Source organism: Panthera pardus, unplaced genomic scaffold (assembly GCF_024362965.1).
Source record: "Panthera pardus isolate Hobbes unplaced genomic scaffold, ASM2436296v1 HiC_scaffold_17, whole genome shotgun sequence".
Lineage (NCBI taxonomy): Eukaryota > Metazoa > Chordata > Mammalia > Carnivora > Felidae > Panthera > Panthera pardus.
Window position 1 is genome coordinate 114,365,190 of NW_026526732.1, and position 20,350 is coordinate 114,385,539.

General features: G+C 47.1%; 1 protein-coding gene across 7 annotated transcripts in view; it reads right to left on the minus strand.

The window, feature by feature from the left end:
• The window catches only part of CDKAL1 (CDK5 regulatory subunit associated protein 1 like 1), a 706,407-nt gene that overhangs the window by 52,943 nt on the left and 633,114 nt on the right, over positions 1-20,350 (minus strand). The gene's annotated exons all lie outside the window — the stretch shown is intronic.

Below are 20,350 nucleotides of genomic sequence, written 5' to 3' on the forward strand. Positions count from 1 at the left end.
GTGGTCTCTGTTCCCTGATGCTTCTTCCTGGGGGTGCAGAGGAGTAGGGGGGGAGGCACCTGGCTGCTCTCAAGATGGCTCTGGTTTTGTAAAGTGTAATTTAAATTCTATTATATAAGATTTCCGCCTTGTGTACAGGCTTTAGAATCGGTGCCTCCTCTTCTGAAACGTGAAACAACATTTTGAGGGAGGGGGAGGGGGCAGGGGAGGATGGGACGATGTGGGGAAGAAGAGCACGGGTGGGAGGAACAAAGTAGGGGGAGGAGGGGGCGACCCAGAGGCAGGACAGCATAAGGCATGTCCGTGGAAGAACGCGTAGAGAAATACACAGAAGCACACGTTATTTTGCTTATTCTTTCCTCCCAAGCTCCCCAAGAACCCCCTGCTGACACCTTCGTCCTCTGCGTGGGAAGTGCGGGCTGCAGCTGGGCCAGCAGAGGCACTGGAACCGCACGTTCCGGAAAGGAACAGAGGCAGGAATGGGCAGGGTCTGTGGAAGGGAGGGGAGAGAACGAGAGGAGAGGGTCCAGTGACAAGCTGAGGTGGGAGGTGACGGACACCTTCGTTGGGATGCTGGCAGGAGGCACGGATAGGACGGACGGTGGACTTTGGGCGGAGAACCAACAGGACCTGTGTTCAGAGGAGTTAACGAGAGGTGCCAAGACTAGGAATGGGGAAATAAAAAATCACCTTTACAATCCAGCCTCCACTGCCTAATACCTCCATGTGACGGATGTGCAACAATTCTTGCTTTGACCGTAGGAGACTAATTGCAAAGTCACCGAAACTGTTAACCACAAGGATAAATCTCTCGACCCAATGGCAGTCGAATCGCCATTTACTTCGGCGCCCCATATGTACCTGGGCTGATGCCCTGCGGGGTCCGTCCCTCAACAAGGGACGTGCACCCCAAAAGATGGAGCTCTCCTCCCCCCGAGGCAGTGGGGGCAGCGGCCAGAGCACAGAGGTGCACCCAAACCTGCCTGCACCCCAGAAGACCATCCTCTTGTGCATCCGGCTTTCTGTGTGATGTGCTAGAGTTAAGAACATGTGGACAAACTTTTATTTTGACTAAAAGTAGTCTTGGGGCGCCTGGGTGGCTCAGTCAGTTGAGTGTCTGACTTCAACTGGGTCATGATCTCACAATTCGTGGGTTCGAGCCCCGCATCGGGCTCTGCGCTGACAGCTCGGAGCCTGGAGCCTGCTTCGGATTCTGTGTCTCCCCCTCTGTCTGCCCCTCCACCACTCACACTCTGTCTCAAAAACTAAACATTAAAAAAAATTAAAAGTAAAGTAACAAAACTGAAATTAAATAAAAAAGAATAAAAGTCATCTCACTATCTCAAGGACAGCACTCATATGGATGCACTACAATGACATCAACGATGGGGCTTCTTCCAACGCAGGGAGGCTGTCTAACTCACCTCTGGCCTCTTGAAACTGCACAACTACAGGTATAGAGCAGGGACTCAGTAAATGTTTAGCAGTGAATCAGTGAATGAATGAATGAATGAATGAATGAATGAATGGGGGGTGTGTAATCCAGATGAGATCCAACCGGTCAGAAAGATGCCTTTCCGTGTCCCTGGTAACCGACGTGGCCTATGATGTGTTCAGGGAACTAATCTACACGAATCCTAAAACCTCGCCTCTAGAAATTAAATCAACGCTTCTTCAGTTTGGGTTTAGAAGACCATAACTAAGACTACAGACCGTTCCCCAGAGAAATGTGGAGGTCCCCACGCACATCTGCGCGCAGCCCCCCGTCACGCTTCATGCTGTATGACCTCAGGAGGATCACAGACACCCTCACCCAGGAATAGATCTGGATAACACAGAGACGGAAGCTTTCTTTTTAAGAAAAAAATATGAATGCAAAATTAAGTACAGGGCCCTGGAAGGGGGCCCTCAAAGAGAGGCCCTGAAATGAAACCTCTCCCAGCTTCTAGAAATATCCACCTCTGTTCCACCCCAGGCTCTGAATGCTGGACCTTGGTGCTGCACCTGCCATTCAAGGCGCTGTCACTTGGTGATTGCTGCTGCCAGCTGGGGCAGGGGTCAGGCTGACCTGGGCAGGGCGAGGTGCGTCTTAAAGCCTTACGCATTTGGTTGAGCTTATAAAACATTCTGCTTCACAAAGCTGCAGTGCAGGTAACGTGCCTGTGCTCTCAGCCTGAAAAAAAAAAAACCCTCGGCTTCTGACAGTTTCACAACATTTCTTCTTCTTCTAACTCATCTGCCATAAAATTGCTCAAAATATGAAAGTTACTTATTAAACGACCATAGTGGGTCAGCTGTAATTGTAGTCAACATCGCCATTTTTTCCCCTGGGCATTACTCAACCACCACCCCCCCCAACACCCCCATCACATACCAAACACACCAGAATATAAAGTGCTCTGGTGACAAGCCGCCCTCCCGTTCCTAGTGGCCACGTCTGTACCACAGAATCGCACACGAGCTCCAGGAAGCCCACCTCACCTGCCAGTCTCCCTCAGATCAAAACACAGCAGGAGAAGGAAGATTTAGTCTGTCTACCGCACTGTGCGTCTTTTACTGTCTTCACCTTTCACCGATTCAAGACCTTGATTAAGAGAGTCTGATGATGTATTTTTAAATATAAGGTTGAAAAAAAAAAAAGGTTTCTCAGAAGACAGTAATCAGCAGGCAGCGAGCTCTGCGTATTTCAGCTGTCACTATTGCTGTGGCACTGAAAGAAAAGGAACTTGAAAATACAGGAAACAGAAGGACTTTCTCATCAAGTCCAAGATGCTCAAACACAGCAGACCTCTACACAGTGAGAAGGAGCATTCACGAGTAGGAAATAACATGGCATTCCTATAACGCAGTTAAAATAAAAAGTGCTTATAGGTGAGGTGACGATCAATACCCAATCGTGAGGTAAAAGTTTACGTGGTGCACGTGTGCACGACTGCACGCAGAGAACAATGTGTGTAAGGGATTTAGAGAAAAAGTTAGTATGGTCGATAGTTCTGGAAAGTAGACAGAAGGCTCAAACCCTCCCCAAACTTCTTTTTAAAAAAACACTTTTTTAAATGTTTATTATTATTATTATTTTTTGAGAGACAGAGCACAAGCAGGAGAAGGGAAGGGAAGCACGAAAGGGAGGGAAGACACAGAATCCAAAGCAGGCTTCAGGCTCCGAGCTGTCAGTACAGAGCCTGATGTGGGGCTCGAACTCACAAACCATGAGATCATGACCTGAGATGAAGTCAGACGCTGAACCGACTGAGCCACCCAGGCGCCCCATTCCTCCCTAAACTTCTTTAACATTACTGCCAAAAGTCAGTGGGGCTCCTGGGTGGCTCAGTTGGTTGAGTGTCTGACTCTTCATTTTGGCTCAGGTCATGATCTCAGGGTTGTGAACTTGAGCCCCACGTCGGGCTCTGCGCGGAGTATGGAGCCTACTTAAGATTCTCTCTCTCTCCCCCCCCTTCCTCTTCCCCCCCTCCCTCTCTCTCTCCCTCCCTTCCTCTGCCCCTCTCCCCACCTTGCTCACTCTCCAAAAAAAATAAAAAGAACTAAATCTTTAAAACAACATTATTACCAAAATTTATTAATTCTTGAAATTCAAGACGCACTTCTAACTATAACGCACCCAATATGAGAAATTTTACTGCTTATTAAAACTAAACCAACACCAACTCTCAAACTTACACTTTTTAAGAAATCAAACTCCACTTACAAATGCCTTTTTTGAAACAGACAGAAATTTGAAAGGAGGTAGGATGTGACCTTTGTTCAATAAAGATCCTTATATTTATCCAGTTATAACAAACTAAGGACAACTCTGAGAAAGTGTTAACTTGGATTAACATGGGCTCTTCCCCTCCCTTGTAAATCTCACTGCTTCCTTGATTAATTTCTAAACATGTTGCTAATTCTTTTTTTTTTTTTTTTTTTAGTTTTGATTTATTTATTGGGGGGGGGGGGAGCAGAAAGAGAGAGAATCCCAAGCAGGCTCTGAGCTGTCAGCACAGAGCCTGATGTGGGGCCCGAACCCACAAACTGCAAGATCATGACCTGAGCCGAAATCAAGAATCAGATGCTTAGCCGACTGAGCCACCCAGGCACTCCTATACTTGCTAATTCTTAACGTATCCTACTAGTTTTCAAAAGTCTAGTTTGTTAAATCCTATTAATGTAAGAAATCTGTGAATGTAGAACCAAGGACATATTCTGAAAACGAAGCCAAACAAAAAGAATGTCGATGTTCAGGAGCTTTACAGATCAGATCAACCGGGTGGAGATAAACGAAGGCTTTAGAGACAAAACTCAGTCTAGTCAGATGGTGACAACAGTCCATCCTGAATTATCCCTTCCTTGGGCGGTTACCCAGGCATTGCTAGGGAAGGGAGAGAGCCCCACACACGGTCACACTGCACGCACCAATGCCAAATGACACCAGTTCTGGGGACAGGAAGTATGCCGGTCCCAGACTCTAATCCCATCTCTACTGGAGGATTTTGGGACAAATGATTCATCCTCTCTGTTTCCACATAAAATCACCTAAAAAAACAGAGGTACTATTAGTATTTTCACATCATGGGGTTGTTACGGGGATCGAATGAGATTCGTATATTCAGTTTTTGAGCACATAAAACTCAAGATTAACAATATTCCGTGGTAGTTTGCAGTTCTAAATACCAAACTGCCTCAAGATGTTCTCTTTGTAAAATGATAAGGTCACTATGTTATCTATTTCTCAAGTACGATTAATTGATTTATGCTACTTTTGTCCCTTACGCATCATCAGGGGACACATGGTGTGTAACGAATGAGCATGGGTTTCGAATTCCGACAGGGCAGAAACCGAATCCAAATTCAGACACTCAGCAGCTGTGAGACCTTGGGCAAGCAGTGGAAACTCCCTAAGCCTTGCTACCTCTCCTATGAGGCAAAGCTATCTCAGTATCTACCTTTAGGTGATGTGGAAAGGGGGGAAAATACCACACCTAGCGCCCTGGTGGATGCCTGGGATACAGAAGGCCTGGATAAAGGGCTATTTTACCCCAGCCCAGCAGTGGGACTTGGGACGTGGGGAAGGCCAGGGCCTCCCCCAGCGCTGAGCAAAAGTACCAAGTGAGACGGACACGTGCGGCCCTGGGTACCACCCTCAAGCACTCGCCCACAAGAGAGGGACTGTGCCTCCCTTGCTCCGACATCTTTTCCCCTCTGGGCTCTTACTCTGTGGAATGAGCCTTCTGGAACGGCTCTCAACTAAAACCATCTCATACATGAAAAGAAACTCGAATTCCACAATTTATGACACGGGATTCAGCCATCAGACGTGCCAGGGGCCCATTTTTACGTCTGCTTTCTCCTTTGATATTTAATTTTGTCATAAACTTTTTTTTCAAAGAACCTAAAAACGAGGGAAAAAAAGTCACTGTCGATCCCACAAAGGTACATACAACCTTCTTGTCCTTGCTCTGTGCCCAGCCTGAACCAGCCAGCTCCCCCCGCCCCAACGGTCTTCCCCCTGCCTCCTTATTGTTCTCCCAGGGCCCCGTCAGACAGGACCTCCTGTAGGAAAAGCTCTCTCAACCATCGCCCCGCCCCAGAGGACAGAGGACTCAGGTCCTTCCCTCCGTGGGGCTGGGTATCCTGCTGACTGGCCCTCACCATGGCACCCGTCAGTGGCACCTCTCTACTCCTGCATGATCCTGTGTATACTCCGTGAAAGGGGCCTCTCCAATTGCGCCCTGGCCCAGCATGGAGTGGGGGGGGGGGGGGGGCAGTGCTAGCTGAAGGAGTATTTGCATTTCTACCTGTTCCTCAGTGCTGGGGATTCACATTTTATACAGGAGTGGACAGTCTTCCATACAAACTGCCATGTGCCTATTCTTGTATTTATAAGATTCTCGGGTAAATGGAACAGGAGGTCAAACATTATCTATACACACAGCATAAATATAAAATAGTAGCAATGGGGAAAAACTTACCAGTGGAGAAGGAGTGTGGTATATTAGCTTTCTATTGCTACTTGAATAAATTACCGCAAACCTCAGGTTTTAAAAAAGTTTTTTAAGTTTATTTGAGAGAGAGACAGAGACAGCAAGCTGGGGAGGGGTAGAGACAGAGGGAGAGAGAGAATCTTAAGCAGGCTCCATGCTTAGCTCAGAACCTGACATGGGGCTCGAACCCACAAACCTTGAGATCATGGCCTGAGCCGAAATCAAGATTTGGACACTCAACCAACTGAGCCACCCAGGCGCCCCCAAACCTCAGGTGTTGTTTTTTTTTTTATATTTTTATTTATTTTTGAGAGAGAAGGACAGCGTGAGCAGGGGAGGGGCAGAGAGAGTGGGAGCCACGGAATCTGAAGCAGGCTCCAGGCTCTGAGCTGTCAGCACAGAGCCTGGTGCAGGGCTCAAACTCACGAACGGCGAGATCATGACCTGAGCTGAAATCGGATGCTTAACCGACTGGGCCCCCCAGGCACCACAGGTTTTAGTAACATTCATTCTCTTGAAATTCTGGAGGTCAGCGATTCTAAAATCAAGATGTCAGCAGAGCTGCGTTGTTCTGGCGATTCTGGGGGGTTGACGGGGAGGGGCGCTGGTTTCCTTGCTCTCTACCTAGCTTCTAGAGGCGGCCTGTATCCGTTGACTTGTGGCCTCTTCCCTCCATTTCCAAAGCCAGTAGTATCGGCTTTTCGATAAGGATCCCTGTGATCTACATTGGGCCATGGGGATAATCCAGGATAATTTCTCCATCACCACCTTTAATTGAATCCCATACCTGAAGTCTCTTTTGCCACGTCAGGCAACATTCACAGGTTGCTGGGATCAGGATGTGGGTTATTGTGTGTGCGCGTGTGTGTGCACATTGTGCTCACCACTCCTGGCACATGTGAATCCCCATGGTCTCATTATCCCACCAGGTGAGCTCAATGCAGGCAGTGCCGAATAGTCCCCGTTTACAGGGAAGAGGGGTGCAGGGCACCTCCCTTCACGGCCGGCTGGCCGTGAAGCTTCCTGGAGGAGGAAGAGGGGGGCTCCAGGACTCAGCCTCTGCTGAGGTCTTTTCCTCCTGCCAACACAGACCTGTGAAGCCACCACGTTGGTCCTACTCATGGCTCTTTCAGCCGAAACAGAGAAGGACCTGAAGGACGTAGTTGATTAATGTTCTCTGAAAAGATACTTGTGTTCCTTTGCATTCTATATTTATATTTTTATACAGATGCAAATATCCTGTCCTGTTCTTGGGAGCTGAATGGGCTTGGCCTTCCAATGGAAAGTCGTGCTGTTCTGAGGCCTCACCTGCATTTCCTCCTCTTTATCAAAAATATTTATAAATTATTAATACACATGACCACAGAACCAGAAGCATGAGGATCCAGGAGGACAGGGGGACGACAGCCTCTACGTAAAAGCCTCTACATTCTCTACTAAGTAGAATGAGAAACGTTTATGCATTGGTCACCATGTGGCCGGCAGGACTGCGAGTATTCTGTATGCATTCTTTTCTTCCTCCCCAATTCCCAGGGAAGCTGTTCACAGGACTTCATTCCAGCTTGCCCAATGTACACAGAGCAGGTATACCGGCGAAGCAGAGGAGAGGCCTGGCTTCGGTCATGGTGAATTTAGCATTGGTCGTAATGTAGCGCAGGTGCCCTTATAATGCGATGGGAAGAAAAACCAACCGCTCCACAGAAAATGACGGTCTGGGTCAAGACTCCAACCCGGCAGACTTTATCCATTTTGCTCACTACTGCATCTCATGGAGATACTGGTGACATTTTGTGTCTCTACAGATGGCCATTCCAGGAAAGCCAGCCCCCCGTCTCGGAGAGGCGTTTCTTGCTACCTGTCTTACGGTTCTGAACCACATGCTGAGATTCAAGTGTGACCTGTAGATGCTGAATTTTCTCTGAACGCGCGCGCGCGCACACACGCGCGCGCGCACACACACACACACACACACACACGTGATCTGCTCACATTAGGACGTGCTGCAAAATGTGTTTTAATGAGGAACAGTTGGTCTGGTTCTGCTCAAATAAAAGACACTCCTGTAAGAGACTTGCCACCTGTCTTCCCATCTTGCAGCGCAGCGTCGAAGGGAGTTCTTCTGTCCCTGACACCTGCAGGTATTGCCAGGGTGCCCTCCACGTGCCAGCTCCCTTCCTCCGACTGACAGACACCCTCCCCTCTGAGCCCCGTGGCACCACCAGATACGAGGACAGACAGCGGATGACGGGTGCCAGGCTACCTCTCTCCACTGCTCCTCTAGACAATGCCTCAAACTGGGAGCATCTTGATGCCCTATCGTTCTGAGTCCCTGATCATCTCCGAACCAAAGGTCTTTGTATTCTCTAGTTCCTGAAGTCTGTGAAGAATATTATATGCATACTCCATCAGTACACTGGCCTGTAGCTGGATCCACAAATTAAACCTGGGATCGATTACACCTGTTCATTTATTTGGGGGGAGACTATTTACATTTTTAAAACTTCTGTCACAGAGTTACATGATGAGAGCACAGTACTGTCAGCCTTCCTGTAGCAGTTTTGGGCATGGGCAATTCTGAATCAGATATTATTCTTACATGACTTTCCCCACACCCCCTCACCTCAAATGTGTCCTTGCTATCAGGTCATTAAAATCGCAAAGGGAAAATCGTAAACCAGAACATGCCCACACACACGCAAAATCACTACAATCTTGTTTTCTATCTTGTTTTGGTGACAGCAGAGTAAATACGAGGCTTTGCGAATAGGGCCAAAGATACATTATTAAACTATGTACTGTATGATCAAATGCATTTCAGACTACATTCTGAATAATGTTGCCTTGACGGTCAGCAAAGGGAGAGCTCTGATGAGCCTCTGCTTGGTCTGGGTGACTCCTCTCTTTCAGGGTGTCCAAACCCCTGGCTTGAACCGAGGCAAATGAAAGAAAGGGATGATCATACCAAAATCAAAGCACAGCAGCCACCCATCACCTAATTATTATTTTCTGTGAGATCGTAATTCATCCGACTCGAGAGATACGAAAACAACTCTTAAGCTCTGAACTTCTTTTAATGGATTCAAAATATTATGTGTAAATTTTTCTTATGGCTCAAAGGCACTGTGAGCGCTTCAAGTGGAAGTTAACAGGGATGAAGGAAAACATGTTTGATAGCTCATAACTCAAGATAAATTAGAGCTTAGAATCACCTTCTTGTTTTTTTTCCAACTGAGCCTGAACATACGGCCTATGCAGAAAATCTATCGAAACCAAAGATGGGATCGATGCAAGCAAATCACGTTAAAATATACATGATGCGGTGCAATATACTGTCAGAAAAGAACCTCAAAATCTGATTCTGTAAAGATTACTTTAAATACAAAATCATCTTCCTATCTGAAAGTTATCTCTATCATGACTGTCTTTTAATTCCCAAAATACAAACTTAAGGAAGCACCTCTTAAAAATTTTTTTCAATGTTTATTTTCGAGAGAGAGACAGAGTGTGAGCGGGCAAGGGGAAGAGGGGCGGGGGGCGGGGGCGGGGAGAGGGAGACACAGAATCCGAAGCAGGCTCCAGGCTCTGAGCGGTCAGCACAGAGCCCAACACCGGGTGTGAACCCATGAACAGCAAGACCGTGACCTGAGCTGAAGTCGGATGCTTAACCGGCTGAGCCACCCAGGCGCCCCAGGAAGCACCTCTTCATGTCAGTATCTCCAATGTAAACTGTTGCCCCGGTCCCTGATAATAAGGAATGCATACAGGTGGCTGCCCAGACTTTGTAATTCCTTCTCAGCCCTACAGTTGTGGGGTTCTAGCTGAATTCTGTCATCTTCTTTAAAGTTCCCAATCTTTCACTTAGCACCCAGTTTCCATTCTAATGCCTTACACTTGCCTAATGCTGGCTTGTTACATTTACCAAAATCAGTGGGTGAAGTGAGGGCAGAAGGATCAGATCTAGAATAACACAGTATAAAAGCCTTTGCCAACAGTGGTGTTTGTCATGTGTTTACATATAACCTCTTTAGTTCTACAAAAACCAAGAGGTCGCAAGCTTTGCCAAAAGGCATGTTATCTGAGGTCTGGCATCTTAGCGGGAGAGACACTTACAGTTTTACTTCTTATTCATCGTGAGAAGATTTTCTTACTCACCACACTTAAAAAACCAAGCTATTTATTTACCATGTCACGATTTGGCAATTACTCTAGAACGTATATGTAGGTCTCTCTTTTGTTAACTAAGTATCAGCCACAGATGTATATAGAAGTACACACACACACACACACACACACACACACGGGGGTGGAAATAAAGAGGGAACCAAGAGGCACCCTTAGAATCATGAAGTCAGTAATCACAATGTTCATGACGATGGTGGAAGTCTGAACCCCTCTATTCTGAAATACTGGCTGGAAATCAGAATCCATGCAAACTCAGGCTGCCCCACAGGTGTATCAAAGCTGAAGACAGGACAGGTGAATTGGACCCAGATGCTTTACTGATAAGGAAGTCTTTCTGATCTTTTTTTTTGTTTTTATTTATTTTTTGAAGGAGAGAGAGAGAGAGAGAGAGAGAGAGAGAGAGAGAGAGAGAGAGAGAGAGGCAGCGAGGCAGCATGGGATGGGTGGGGGGGAAGCAGAGAGAGAGGGAGACACCGAATTCGAAGTGGGCTCCAGGCTCTAAGCTGATAGCACAGAGCCCAATGCAGGGCTCGACCTCACAAACCACGAGATCATGACCTGAGCCGAAGTCGGACACTCAACTGACTGAGCCACCCAGGTGCCCCCAATCATCTCTTAAGCTACAACACAAACCAACCCTCGTTCCACGGAGTGTACTCAGGAAGCCGTGAACGAGGGTGTTGACAAACGGAACAATCAGGTGTATGAAAGTTAATCTTTAAGCAAGCAATTCAACTCAAAATAATTACTCCTAAGGATTTCTTCCCACTAGGTAACCGTGAGAGTGTGTTGACAGATATTTGTGTTTAAAATGAGAAAGAAGTCGTGTGTGATGCTAACTGCTGTCACCATGCAACCCTCCCCTGTTCTAAGAAGCACTTTCAGTGATACTGGGAATATGGTTTGAGCATCAGTGAGTTCCATGAACTGCATGAAAGGAATAAAGTCGATGGCAGGCGCTTTGCTCTGTCTCAAAGAATCTCGTAAACGATGAGCTAACACGTAAAACGTTTCCTAGAGATCACCATGATGGTGATTCAGCTTGGAAGATGCAGATAAACTAGTTAAGAAAAATTACATGGTATGTATTTAAACTCAGCCATCTGAACAAAGTTCACGTCTCCATTTTCCTCTCACTTCCAAAGTTCCAAAATCCATCCCAAGGCATTCTCATTTCCCCTTTCTATTTTGAATATGGAAAGTTATCAAAAAGTTAAAAACAACAGCCCTACCAAATGTCACTTAAGATAACAGCGAAGATTAATAGGAAGAGACTTCATTATTTATATAGCTATACAAGTGTGGCGGGCAACCTCCAAGATGGCTCCCAGTGATCTTCGCCTCGGGGCGTTCACATCCTTGTGTAACTCTTCCCTTTCCCCTCGACTCTGAGCTGAATCTGACTTGCTTCTAATTAATGGCACTTGACATAAATGATGGGCTTCCACTTCTGAAGTTAGATTACAAAAACCTGTGACCTCCACGTTTTTCACTCTCTGCTGGCTTGCTCTGAGGAAAGCCGGCCGCCATGTTGTGAGCTGCCCTATGCTGAAGCCTGCGTGAGAAGACCCTGAAGGAGACCTCTGACCAACAGCCACCAAGGACCAAGATCTCAGTCTCACAACCCATGGGAAACGGATTCGCCACCACCACACGAACGAACTTAGAGGCAGGTATTCCCTCAGCTGACCTTCCAGTTAAGGCTACCCTCCTGGTCAACACCCCAACAGCAGCCTCATGATAGGCACTGAGTCAGAGGCGCCTAGTCGAGCTGTGCCCAGATTTCTAACCCACAGAAGCTCTGAGACGATAAATGTTTGTTTTATGTGCTAATTTTTGAGGTAATTTGTCACACGGCAATAGACCACGAACATAACAAGATGCCCGGTAGAGGGCTAGAAACTGATTCACATGTGTGTTGAGACGTGATTTTTATAACAGAGGCATTTCAGACCACTAGGACAGATGGACTTTCAATACAATTTTCTGGAACAACTGATTATACACACAGAAAACAATGAAATTTGACCCCTACCTACCATCCTTAAAAATCAATTCCAGGTAGATTATTTACCTGGGAAAGGCAAAACTAGAAACATGTAGGTAATATGGGCAGAAAACCTTTCTAACCCCCAAGGCAGGGAAATAGTTCTTAGATCACAAAAATACATGAAATTCTAAAGGCACCACGGAGAGGTTAAAAGACAAGCCACAAACTAAGAAAAGACACGTGCTTCACAGATAGCTCACTTTTAGACTTTTATACTATAAAGAAATCCTAAAAATCAGTAAGGTATTAAATCAACAGAAGAAAATGGACAACAGACTTACACAGACTCTTTATCGAAGAGGAAATCTAAATAAAGGAATCCAACAAATGTATACAAATATGCCAGCCTCGTTTGTAATTAGAAAAATACAAGTTAAAAACAATGAGACACTGATTCACACACACTAGATTGTCAAAGGTAAAAAGCCTGTCAGTATCAAATGTGGGTGAGGATGTGGAGACCCCAGACCCCCGCGACATGCCGCTGGTGATGACGTACATTAACAAGGCTACTTCGGGACACGGCAGCGTGTTATCGGGAAAAGAGGAAGCAACACACAGCTGACAATCCACCGACGCAGCTCCGAGGTGCGTCGCTCAGACCAGGGCAACCACTGCATGTACCTGCCAAACTCCAGTCTCCTTCCTGGCTTACATGTTACGTTAGGAGCTCTAGCAGGGTTTGGGCTACAGACGGGGGAGGAGAAAACGTTGGTCTAAGTAGAAAAAGCAGCCCCAGGAGGTGGGGCTCAGAGCTGTGGGGCCAGGACTTCCTGAGAACGTGAGCTCTCTAAGTGTCTCCCTCACAACCTCCTCCTTTTCTCTGATGGGCCCCAGCAACAACCTGCCTCTCCCCCTGAGCGTCTCTCCTGTTCCACCTCTCCACTGCGAAGGTGTTTCCCGCACCTCTTAAAAAATTCCTGGCCCACGTGGAAAACAGAGGAGACGTAAACAGCCTCTCGGTCGCCAGTACACATCCTCTCACTTTTTGCTTGGATTTCACAGGATAAAGTCAGTCCCTGTATTCGTTTCTTGTCACTGCCGTAACACATGACTGAAAACGAATGGCTAAAACGACACAAATTTATCGTCTTACAGTTCTGGAGCTCAGGAATCCAACGTGGGTCTCATATGCTGTCCAACTTCCAGAGGCGCTAGGGGAGAGTCCACTTCCTTGCCTCTTCCAGCCTGCATTCCTTGGCTCATGCCCTCTGCCTGCCCCTATCCCCCCAACACCTTCAAAGGCAGCTTTCTTGATGATCTGACCTCTGATTCTCCTGCGGCCCTTCTACTTGTAGGGACTCCCAGGATTATACCGGGCCCACCTGGCTAATGCAGGATAATCTCTTTATCTGAAGGCCGGCTGATTAGCAAATTTAATTCCATCTGCAACCTTACTCCTCCTACGCATGCGACCTAACACATTCACAGGTTCCAGAGGTCAGGACTTGGACGGCTCTGGGAGACAGTTATTCATTCTGCCTACCACATGCTCCGAGGTTGACGATGTTGAGTTGTTGGGCACGTACACTTCACAGGACGCCATCCAATCTCTCGAGTCCTTTAGGTTTCCTTAATAGAAGACCACGGGAAGACCTTTAACTTCTACTAACTTCTACTATCCAGGAGGCTCTGTGTGAAAAATGAGGGTTGTTTTGCTCTGTGTCATTACTAGTCCCCATCCTTCCAATACCACAACCGAAAAACAAGACACTGAATTGGAGAACTAGAAGTAGATCTCGAGTCAAAGCAGGATGTGATTTCTGGTGGGGCTACAGAAAGAGGATGAGAAGGTAAGCAGCACCCAGGCCAGGACCTCACAGGGCGCGGCAGACTGAATACACGAGTGGCCCCGACTCTCCACACTCCCCGTGTCTGCGCCTTCTGCCACGTCACTTCACAGCGCTCTCCCTGGTCTTGTCCACGTGACTTACTTTGGCCAGTGGGATGTTATCAAACATGATGCATATGCCCCGGCTTGAGAAGTACTTTTGTATTTCTGCTTTCTGTTCTTCTTCCTCTGCCTTTACCATGAGAAGACGCCAGGCTAGCCCGATAAAGGAGGAGCCATGCAGAATAGAGCTGATTCACTCAAGGGGTCCCAGATGAAGCCATCTTGACCCTGGCGCTGAACTACCACACACGGCCAGAAGCCCCGAGCTGCTTAGGCACCTTACAGCTCACTGCAGATGTCTGAGCAAGCCCAGATGACGTGAGCCTAGTGGCTCTAAGGTTGTGTCATGGGGCATTTATAGTGGCAATAGTTCACTGATGTATAAGATGACCAGATATTTGGTCCTGCAATCCTTTTTAGTAAGGATGTCTATGTCTATGCCCATGTCCATGTCCATCTCCAACACAAACACATTCATTCATTCACTCAATAGACGTCTCCTAAGCATTTGCTATGGCATGCCACGCACTGTTCTAGACATTAAATACAAAGACATGAATGAAGCAAAATATCTCAGCACTTAGGGATGGAGTTTCCATTTTAGTACCTGGAGACAAAGAAACACAAATATTTGGTGTGTCTGCTGGTGAGATTTTCCATGGGGAAAAATGGAGTAAGAATGGTGGGGGTAGTAGCTATTTTATAGAGAGCTACTCAGGAAGGACTCACTTATAAGGCAGTATTTCAGCAGACGCTTGACAAAGGAGAGGACGGATGGGTCACATAGGCATCTAAGAGAAGTGTTTTCCAGGCAGAGGGCCCAGCAAGTGGAAAGGTCCTCCTAAGGTAGTAGAGCTGATGTGTCCACATTCAAGAGCTGATGTGTTCAGCCTGGAGACCCAGTGTGGCTGGCCCAGAACATTCAAGGGTGAGAAAGGTCAATGATGGCGTCAGAGAGCCAATGGTGGGGCCGAGACACTAGGACTTGACACTTTTGTTTACACTGTGAGCATGAGGAAACTCAACATTAAATTTTTTTTTATTCTGGTAAGAAATATATATAATGTAAAATTCATTATTGTAATCATTTTCAAGTGCACAAGTCAGTGGCATTAATTATACTGGTCACATTGTACATCCATCACCACTATCTCCAAAACTTTCTCATCCCTCCAGAGACTCTGTAATCAGTAAGAAATAACTCCCCAAATAAGTCAGTCAGAGAAAGACAGACACTGTATGTTTTCACTCATATGTGGATCTTGAGAAACTTAACAGAAGACCATGGGGGAGGGGAAGGGGAAAAAATAGTTACAAAGAGAGAGGGAGGGAGGCAAACCGTAAGAAACTCTTAAATACAGAGAACGAACTGAAGGTTGATGGGGGGTGGGGAGAGGGGAAAGTGGGTGACGGGCATTGAGGAGGGCACTTGTTGGGATGAGCACTGGGTGTTGTATGGAAACCAATTTGACAATAAGTTATATTTAAAAAAAAAGACAAGAAATAACCCCCATTTCTACCTCTCACCCCTGATAACCTCTAATCTACTTTCCGCCTCCATAAATTTGCCTATTCTAGATCTTTCATATAAGTGGAATCATATAGCATTTCTCCTATTGTGCCTGGCTTTTTCACTTAGCATAGTTTTCAAGGTTTGTTCATTCACACAGTGGTATCGAAAATTCATTTCTTTTTATGGATGATCAAATTTCCATTATATGTATGTATCGCATTTTGTTTATCCATTCATTTGCTGATGGACACTGGGGCTCTTTCCACCTTTTGATTATTGTGGATAATGCTGCTATGAATATTGGTGTACAAGTATTGGCTTGAATGTCTGCTTTCCATTTTGGGGTACATATGCTAGGTCATATGGAATCCTTGATGGTTTTAAGCATAAGGAGACACAATCTAATTTATATAGAGGGTAGAAACAGGGAGACCAATTAGGCAGATTGTGTTTATTTTCAGATAAAATAGTACAACACAGAAGAGGAAATTCCCTCCTACAAGAATATCTAAAAGAAAACGATCTATAGCAAATAACACTATCCTGGACCGTAGATGTTCTGTAATTGCTCAGAGGAACTGACCTCATCTGAAGGGATAAGAGAAAAGAAATAGCCATTCAGTGTCAATGAAAAAGGGGAACTTAAATCATGATCATGAAGTATTTTAGGCAACCGGACTTCACAAATGCTGTCGCTGGTGATATATGTGTCTGAAAAGACCAATGACCAAGTCTTCTTCTCATGGTACATACGTGATTTGGGCAAAACATAACCCATACCCATGGAGCATCTTGATTAACTAGGCCCAGATAAATCTTCATGGACTATCACCAGGCCCCCAATTTCACACTGCATATCCATCGATCACTTCCTATGTGCTAGGTGGTGCTCAGTGCTTTCCATGCATTATCTCATCTGTCAAAATCACCCTACCAAGTAGACTCTGTTACCCCCAATTTATAAAAGAGGAAACACACCTAGGGAGGAGTAAGTGACCAGCCAAGGATCATGCAGTTAATAAGGAACAGAGCCAAGAGTCCAAATCCACACTGTATGACTCCAAAGCTCATGTGCATAAGAGATACTCGATCTTTCAAAATGGATGTCTGCAAGAAAGAAGCCCTGGGAGCCAGGAGCTTCTGGAAGGAAAGTGCTGATCATGATAAATTACATTTGTGATGATTCTTTGCTCTTGTGGTCCTTTAGATTTCTCTGTTGAGTGGTGGCAAATCTCAAGGGCACCGCATCCTATTTTTATTGGTGGACTTCCTACCAGATAAGCGACCTGACATATGGCTCGAATGTTTATATTTACCAGTGATTTTATAGAATTGCATTGAGGAGACACAGGGGCAGAAAATCTGTTTCTACAAAACCCTTTAAATTTACAACACCTCAAACTACATTAGAAAACAGAGATCTCCATGGCTCTATCATTTGAGGCACATCTCACAGTCAATATTCTGAGTATGACGAGAGAAACAGGCTGTCAGTTTCATCATTAGAAAGTAAATGGGAAGAAAACTGAAATCTGTGGTGAGGAGCATGCCCAGCTCTAAAGTACTCATCCCTACACCTTCCATGGAAAGAACTTAAATTTGCAAGATGGTTATCAGTTTAAAACGGGGCTTTTGCAATCTGTTTATCGAGATGTCAGATGACTTCAAACAACAGGCTGTGGGGCGTGAGTAGAATTTTTTTAGCCATTGAACTAAACTGGCTTAGTTGAGGTATCCTAAGTCGAAGTAACTGATTCCCAACTTCCCTGTCTTTGGTCGAGAAACTATCCATTCCAGCTTGCATGTCACTGAAAGCCAAGTTCATTCAACAAATACGTACTGAGCACCAGCTACGTGCCAGGCGCTGTGCTAGGGCCTGGGGCTGGTGGGTACACAGGACACACAGGGTGGCGTTTTTCCTCACATGGGTGACTTTTACTGTTATGCTCACGCTTAAAAAACTTTCCAACAGGTCATGGTAGAAACTTCTAGTATTCACCCATATCTTCTCCTTATTTATTCATAAGTGTGTATTTCTCAAACATTTATTTTTTTTAAGAGAGAAAGCATGCACGAGCGAGTGTGAGCAGGGGAGGGGCGGAGGGAGAGAGAGAGAATCCTAAGCATGTTCTGCATGGGGGCTCCGACCCAGAACGCTGGGATCATGACAAGGCAAAATCAAGAATTGGACGCTCAACTGACTGGGCCACCCAGGTGTCCCTCCCAAACTCTTGAAGTAGGTGGGGCCATGTGAGTATTCTGGTCAGTAGATGTGAACAGAAACGCCATATGGGATTCCTGTGCTGAGGCAGGAAAAAGCTGGGCTCTCCAGCCATCCTCTGCTTGCAGGCAACCTGCGTCCCAGGACTGTGTGCTACAGACGATCCCTGATTGCGAACTGCCCCCTAAAAGGTACTAGATGTGTTGCAGGGTATTCAGGAAGGAGAACTTTGCTAGGTTAAGCCTGAGATCTCCGAGTTCATGTGTTACGGAAGCAAAGCCTAACCTCTCATGGGCTGGTTCCGTGGGCTGTATGTCTCACGTATTAGGGAGAAGTTCTATTCGACTTCAAACCCAGAGGTCTTACGCTTCACAGCGAATGTCACTTTCTGCTGCCTCCCAACTGCCCACAGCGGCTCACGGATGCCCAAACGAGGCCAGATTTGTTCCTGCGCCTTGTCACCTGACCGGTGTTCCTGTCACATGGAGAAAAACGTCCGTCTTCACTTGCCTGATGAGGTCCTCTCCGCCCCCCAAGTCCAGTTCCAATCCCACCACGTCCGCGAAACCCTCTGCAGTGCAAATTGTTTGAACGGCCTCCTCGCACAGCCAGGCCTCCACACGGCGCGTTCTGCCGTAGTCATGCAGATTCCAAGGAACCTCTCCCATCCTCCTCCGTCCCTAGGCTGCAAGCTTGGTGGGCTCCACGCTCAGGTGCCACGTGGCGAGACGCTGAGTGTGAGGTAAGCTTCACGGGGAAGCCGACGGGGCCTGGGTCCGCCCGCCTTCGGGTGCAGGGTGGGGCAGAGGGAACGCTTCTCACCGGCAGCTTCCATGTGGCTCTCGGTGTCGTTTCTGTCTTTCCAGCAGAACCTACTCGCCAGCCCTTCCAAGAGTCCTGGGAACTGTACCCCTCTGCAGAACCCTTCCTGTTTAAACTAGATGAACACTCTTCTGTTGTCTACAAAGAACGTGACCCCACCTCCCCTGATACCTCCAATCTTCAGAGGCTTCCTATCTTCCAATTTTTCTCATTTAGCACTTGATAGATTACACGCTTTGTTGAATATGCACATATCCTCTCTTCGCAGCTAGACTTTCTCCTCCTTGAGGGCAAGAGACCACATCTCAGACTTCTGCACCCCAAGCAGGGCTTACTTACACAGTACTGGGTCTACTTTAGAAATTGACAGGATGATCACATAATTCATTATCCAAACCAGGACATTTTGGGGAGTGGAAAAAGGGGACTGTTATTAATCACATCAGGACAACAGGCATAAACCAAGATGGTCCCAGACAAACTGAGACACATGGTCATGCCTGGCACTGATAAGGGCCGACCAAGGAAAACGGGAAAGACATCTGAAGGGAGTGTAACGTAGTCAAAGTGAGAGCATGAGAGAGCAGTTCGGGATGCCTGAGTTCCAATCATCACAGGAGCTAAAACCCTCCTGGAGTCTCCCTCCCTCCCTGTCAGCAGGGACAGGAGGTGGGGCTTACGTGACCTTTCATGTTTGGGTGTGGCTGAAATACCCCCTTTGGTTTTCATAAGAAAGCCTTTTCCATTTGATGCTTTTATGACGAAGAATACCTTTTGTTCTAGATGAATTCATTGGGGACCTGGTAAAAATCATCCATAAAACTTTAACCCCGAGAGCAATGACATTGCACAGGCAGCCAGTACACCTACATGGGACCCTCTCCCTCACCCCAACCCTGGCCTACAAGGGGTCACACCAGAAGAGCAGCATTACCAGGACCCCCCGACTGGAACCCTCCTCGCCAGGGCCCCATTTGTTATTTCCCTGTCCGGTATCTAGTCCGGATCCTAGATGATATTACGGTCAGTTGATGTTGAAACACACCGTGAGAAGCCAGGCATCACCGGCGTGTTGTTAGGTGTGACCAGTCTCCTCTCGGGGGTACTAACCTTTCCTCTTGTCCTCAGCCCTTCCTTGCTCTGAGCGTCTGCCCGGATGCCTCCGACCTCAAGCTCGCCGTGCCTTCCCCTCCCTTCCATGGTGTGGACGGCGGGTCGGGAGGGCGGGCCAGTGCCTGCCCCTGTGGTGGCTCTTGGTCAGTGTGCACGGCAGCGTCCACGTGTGCTGGCCCCTGTGCCCTGGCCCGGGCTAGAAATACTACTGAGGTAATACGGGGAAAAAGCCTTGCCACCACGCACGTGGTAGAGGATCACCCAACGGGAGGAACTATTGTTATGAAGGCACAGCGGGCTCCCTGACGCATGCAGTTGCCCTCACCGAGCCCGTGTTCGAGCCTCAGGAGGAGCCACTCCACAGCAGCAACCGTGCGAGGCAAGTGGAATGCAAGCCAACTGCTGAGCCTCCTGTCTGAGGGTGGCACTCAAACAGGCCCACGGAAGGGACTGCAGACCTACCGAACACGCCCTGAACGGACGTAACCACACCGGCTCAGCTGGAATGTACTTCACACAGCTCAGCAGCATGGGATAAAATCTGCGTCTCTAGACCGTGAGACCCAAATACGTCCAG